Raw genomic sequence first — 6,354 nt, 5'->3', positions numbered from 1 at the left:
TAGATAGGAACTGCATTCCAAGTTGTCAAAATCTGCGATTTTATCATACGATTTTATATATCTTTATGATCTTAACTAAGGGTCTGATTCTATGATTCTAGCTAATAGAACCTATGTGATGAGGACATGACACCATCGGATACGACCATTGTTTATAAGGTGAACTCGTTACTACATTTGCATAGTAATTTTTGGTACAATTCACTTGGTTCCACATATACATGTCGTTATTTAAATGTAGGTACAAATATGTCTCAACGTGCAAGTTCATCAAAGTTGAATTTTCGGTTCATCGGCAGCTCGACAGTGCTACATCAGGAAGGCCATAACTCAACCATCTGGAGTGCGATCGAGGTCAATGAGCACTTGATGGAAAGTTTGTTTGATAAGATTTTAAATAGATCTGGCCTCATCTCAATATCACATCAGCAAGGCCTCCAAACTATCAAGATATTATATCGTTGTTTCTGCTGGGAGCTACACTGTCGTTATGGGCTTGTTATTCATCCTTGGGACCATGATCCAAGTGAGAGCACACCCTAAGGACTTGGAGAACCCACCAAGAAAGCCCTTGGACGTCCTCCTCCTTGGCCACCACCTTAGGAGGCCAGCGAGGACGTTCAAGCCAAGCCGGAGGCCCAGTCCAACTTGAGTTCGAGTCCATCTCGGGCTCCAGGACCAGCGTGTAGTAAAACGGACGTCTAGGTCGCATATGAACTCCGTTTTTGATGATCCATATATGGATGGAAAGATAATTTCATAAGGAAACCAATGGAAGTGGTCCCACATCAAAATTCCATCAGAATCAATGTGAATCGTCGAAACAAGTTGACGTCCAAAATCTGTCACGGCGCTGCATCGTCGTCTTTTGGGCCGTTGGGCCTTGTAACGTGTTGGGACACCTTTAGGACGTGAAGATGGATCCTTGGACGCCCCTTAGGCTATATAATCAGTAGCCACCACCTACATTAGGTTTTGGGTTTTGTTTTAGATCAATCTATCATTGAACAGTCGCCGTTATCAGTTTGCAAGACCCCAACTTCGAGTGCTTAATCATTCATCTGCAATTGTCACTTTAATTGAGTTGTTTTTTTATCTTGTTCTTGCTTGTGTTCTTCGATTCGCAGCAGGGATTAGCCTTCTTGATGAGGTCAACCAGATTGTGACATGGTTGATAACCAGAGGAGACGTGGTGCTAAGGTTGTAGGGTTCGGGTCTTTGTGATCTGAAACTGGATCGGTGTGTCGCTCTCTGAACAAATCGTTGTTTATCTTGAACCTGACGGAAGATCGGGCCCCTCGCCCCCATTAAGTGGTAATCAGAGCTTCAGGTATACCGTCAAGTTCGCATCTTACCCTTAGTTCGAGTGTTTTTGCTTTTATCCCATAGTCCAATGCCATATTTGTTTCCTATCCTATAACCATCCACGCCATAGCCTTTGCATGATTCAGTTTCAGAGTCCGCTTTGTTGAGTTTGTGTCCTAGGTCAAAGTCTTGTTGCTGGTTTAGATTGTGTTCTTTTCTAGTTTGTGTTGATACCTCCACCCGCCGCTATTCCGTATCACCATCGGTTTGCATCTTGTGTCCACTAAATCCCTGATTCGAGCAGCTTCCTTAAAACAGTCATAACTTTTGCATCCGAACTCGAAACGGGAAAAAATTTATATCTACGGAGAATGCCAGAAAATTTTAGATCTATTTCATCCCAGCATAGCTGGGTTCGCAAAAATTATATTTGCGAAATTCGATTAGGAAAATTGAGTTTCTGAGCCCACAAGTTTTGGTATGCTTTTTAGAGCACAGTCCTAATTTTCTATAGGCCACATCTTTTATTCAATTGAGCTCAAATTTTTTGTGGTTTATTCTTGTGTGATCTTTGCTAAGAAAAAATATCAAAAGAGCAAAAGCAAGAAAAAAAAGATTGGACAAAAAAATAAAAGAAAAAAATAGTAAAAGAGAATAGAAGATATCGAAAAGGAGCACATAAGGAACACTCAATAGCTCTATTATTTGTGGTATCTTTTGCCTTGTTCATATCCGTTGCTACCTTTAATACTTGTTTCCTTTCATCCTTGTTTCCTCTCTTGTTTATCATAACTGGTGATAGAAACACGTATAGGCCAGCAACTAGGACAAGTGCTCTGGACATTTATTCAATATTGTTGTCTGTCACTGACTTGCGTGCCACATATATATATTTGTTCTTTTTCATGCCTCCCAAGCTCCACATATACTTCAGATCGGTACAGAAAAAGACCCTTGCAATCTTGGTGTCACACCCTCACAGGTATCACGAACCAGCCACCGGTTGTACCATCCACTGTTTTGCGTTGGTAAGAACCTTGTAAGAACTTGGTAAGACGTGTGAGAGTGTGATTCCACTTACCCATAAATAGTTGATAGGGGATTTATATTAATTTCTAACAATATCAAACAACGAGTTTCTATTTAAGAGTGAATTGCAGGAAATCATGGACCAAAAGTTTGCAAGGATGGACCGAATAAAGAACAATGAGCCCTCACATATAGACTATAATCATCAAGGTATGAGAGGTAAATTGACCATACCATCCTTTTTGGGTCATTATGATGCTGAAGGATACCTTAATTGGGAGATAATGATAGAACAAAAGTTTAGTGCCCACCTTGTACCTGAGTAATATAGAGTTCGACAAGCTACTAGTGAGTTTAAGGACTTTGCCATTATTTGGTGGTATGGGCTAGTTGCAGAGGATGTTTTACCTGGTACATGGGAAGAACTTAAGATAGCTATGTTGATCGTTTTATTCCTCCTTCTTATAAACATGAATGGCATAACAAATTGCAGTGCTTAGAGCAGGGCAATATGTCTGTCCAAGAATATTATACAGAGTTTCAAAAGTGTGCAATACGTTGTGGGATAGTAGAGGACATGAAAGATATCATTGTTCGTTTTTTTGGTGGTTTGAGGCATGAATACAAGATATTGTTTTCCATATAGAATTTTATACTCTTAAACGTTTGTTTTAGCTTGCTATGCTTGCAGAAAAAGAATTGCAGGAATGTCAGTAAAAGAACCATACCAACATTGGCGACACCCTCAACCAGATTTTAGCAAGGATGGAGCAACCATTTGCGAAGGTTGAGACTACGATAAAAAGGCGAGTGGTTACTTTCGCCACTACAACATCTTCACCACCACCACCTCCCACACATACTTTGGAGTCTGGTAAAACTTTAAACCATGCTGAAAATGCACAAACTAATAGAGATAGAGCTGCTAATGAAAGGAAAGAATTGGATGTTAAATCTAAATTGCCTTTGTCAAAAAATAATTATTCTAATAATGCTAGTGATAAAGAAGAGCTGTGTGAAAATGCTTTTATTATACATATGCCACAACTAGTGAATGAGTATGATGCTTTGGCTTTGGAACCAATTACTTATGCTAAACATAAAAATTTGCTTTCCATTGCCATCGAAAAAGATGAAAAGAAATTATTGTATTCTTCAAATACTTTGGGTTATATTGAGTTTGATACTTTATATGCTCTTAGTAGTTTAGAAGAGAAACTTAAATGTGTTGAATTGTCATGGTTGTCTACTTGTACATATCATTTTATTGGAAAATATAATTGTAAATGAGAGTATATGGTGCATCGTGTCTATATTTGTTCAAATCTGAAATCTCCTTATATTGTGCAAAAGTATGATCAACTAAAGGATTGCAATTGCTATAATCTTGTCATGTCGAGTTCCCCCAGTTTTGTTATAAAGAAACATGTTAAATTTCAAGAAAGGGAGCAATGTTGGCTACTACCAACAACGTTTTCTTCAGCTATTCCCAAACCGAGGACGGTTTGTTGTCAAGAAGGGAAGGATGATGAGGACATGACACCATCGGATACGACCATTGTTTATAAGGTGAGCTCGTTCCTACATTTGCATAGTGATTTTTGGTACAATTCACTTGGTTTCACATGTACATGTTATTATTTGAATGTAGGTACAAATATGTCTCAATGTGCAAGTTCATCAAAGTTGAATTTTTGGTTCATCGGTAGCTCGACAGTGCTTCATTGGGAAGGCCATAACTCAGCCATCTGGAGTGCGATCGAGGTTAATGAGCACTTGATGGAAAGCTTGTTTGATAAGATTTCAAATAGATCTAGTCTCATCTCAATATCACATCAGCAAGGCCTCCAAACCATCAAGATATTCTGTCGCTGTTTCTGCTAGGAGCTACACTGTCGTTATGGGCTTGTTATTCATCCTTGGGACCCTAGTCCAAGTGGAAGCACACCCCAAGGACTTGGAGAACCCACCAAGAAAGCTCTTGGATGTTTTCCTCCTTGGCCACCACCTTAGGAGGCCAGCAAGGACGTCCAAGCTAAGCCGGAGGCCCAGTCCAACTTGAGTTCGAGTCCATCTCGGGCTCCAGAACCAGCGTATAGTAAAACGGACGTACAGGTCGCATACGAACTCCGTTTTTGATGATCCACATATGGATGGAAAGATAATTTCATAAGAAAACCATTGGAAGTGGTCCCACATCAAAATTCCATCAGAATCAATGTGAATCGTCGAAACAAGTTGACGTCCAGAATCTGTCACGGCGCTGCATCGTCGTCTTTTGGGCCGTTGGGCCTTGTAACGTGTTGGGACACCTTTAGGACGTGAAGAGGGATCCTTGGACGCCCCTTAGGCTATATAATCAGTAGCCACCACCTACATTAGGTTTTGGGTTTTGTTTTAGATCAATCTGTTATTGAACAGTCGCCGTTATCGGTTTGCAAGACCCCAACTTCGAGTGCTTAATCATTCATCTGCAATTGTCACTTTAATTAAGTTGCTTTTTATCTTGTTCTTGCTTGTGTTCTTCGATTCGCAGCAGTGATTAGCCTTCTTGGCGAGGACAACCGGATTGTGACATGGTTGATATCAGAGGAGACGTGGTGCTAAGGTTACAGGGTTCGGGTCTTTGTGATCTGAAACCGGATCGGTGTGTCGCTCTCCGAACAAATCGTTGTTTATCTTGAACCTGATGGAAGATCGGGACCCTCGTCCCCATTACTATGTTTATACAATTTTTAGTAGTTACTTTCTCAATTCTAAATTATAAGTCATTCTAAAAATCTTGGAAAGGTAAAGCAACTCAGCTTTGATGAAAATTATAGAAAAAACTACAATTAAGGCCCGTGACTGTTATGGTGTTATGATCAGTTTGAACGTACGAAATACAAAATATTATGGATGACATGAAAGTCTAGTACCTTCTTGCTCTAAGGTGTTACTGTGTTGAACTGCTACACTGGCCCCATGGGTGATATTTGTCCATGGAAAAACTCACGGGACTAGTAGGGTGGGTTCTCCGGGGCGACCGGGTCAGCTCAGGCCTCGTGCGTGCAAGTTCGGGAACGGTGGCTTTAGTACAAACCTATTGGGGAGCGTACGACTTTATGATTTGCCTAACTACATGTACATCAATTCGAATCGTGACACTTCTAGGTTATGGATTACACTTGCCATATTGCTAACTTCATAGTAGTGTCTGGAACATAACGATGGATGCGATGGGAAAAAAGGGTGGAGATTGATATTTTGATAATTTACCACTTGCTTGAAAGTAACTCAAGATGTTTATCTAGAATGGCAAGTAATAAATTTAATATGACTACTAAAACTTGAATGTAAGGATGAACCTTTAGTAAGTTTTTCTGCAAGACAAATAAATCAGATTACCAAATAGCCTCAACATACCCTTCAAAGTTGGGAAGATATTCCCACCTAGTTAGGTAAGTCAGTACACTGTATACTCAGGGTTTTATTTTTCAATGTTGTCGCAGATGATCACATGGAGGCCTGAGCGGGTCTTCACCACTTACCATGTGTACTCGTGTGGTAAGCTTTGGGCACTTCAGTTGCGTCGTTGTGTGTACGGGTCTTTCCTAGTGGGCACAACGAGAATCCTGTATATATCGTCCTTCAAAGTGTATTTCTGTTTTAACATGTGAACTTGTAGTTGATTTTGGTATTCGTCCTCTGTGTTAAGTCATTACCTTATTTATTTTCGCTTTAAACTCTAAACCTAGTTTGTAATAACTATTTGGATCATGTTGTGATGAAATGTCATGTATGAAATGCTTAATGATGTTGTAAGTTTTATTACTCATTTTTTATCCTGTATTAAACGTGGATAGTTTTGAGTTGCCCACCATAGTGGGCTCGACATACTACTGGGGTTAAGGCAGTCTATTACGTACTTAGTGTCTAAGTGTCTAATAGTGGACAAGTAAACTCAGGATTAAGTTAAATTTGGCGGTTCTACCACATATATCTAAATAAAGATAATCACAATAAATAGGAAAGGCTATT

The sequence above is a fragment of the Miscanthus floridulus genome, chromosome 8, assembly GCF_019320115.1.
Source record: "Miscanthus floridulus cultivar M001 chromosome 8, ASM1932011v1, whole genome shotgun sequence".
NCBI classification, from domain to species: Eukaryota; Viridiplantae; Streptophyta; class Magnoliopsida; order Poales; family Poaceae; genus Miscanthus; species Miscanthus floridulus.
Note: the sequence above shows the minus strand (reverse complement) of the source record.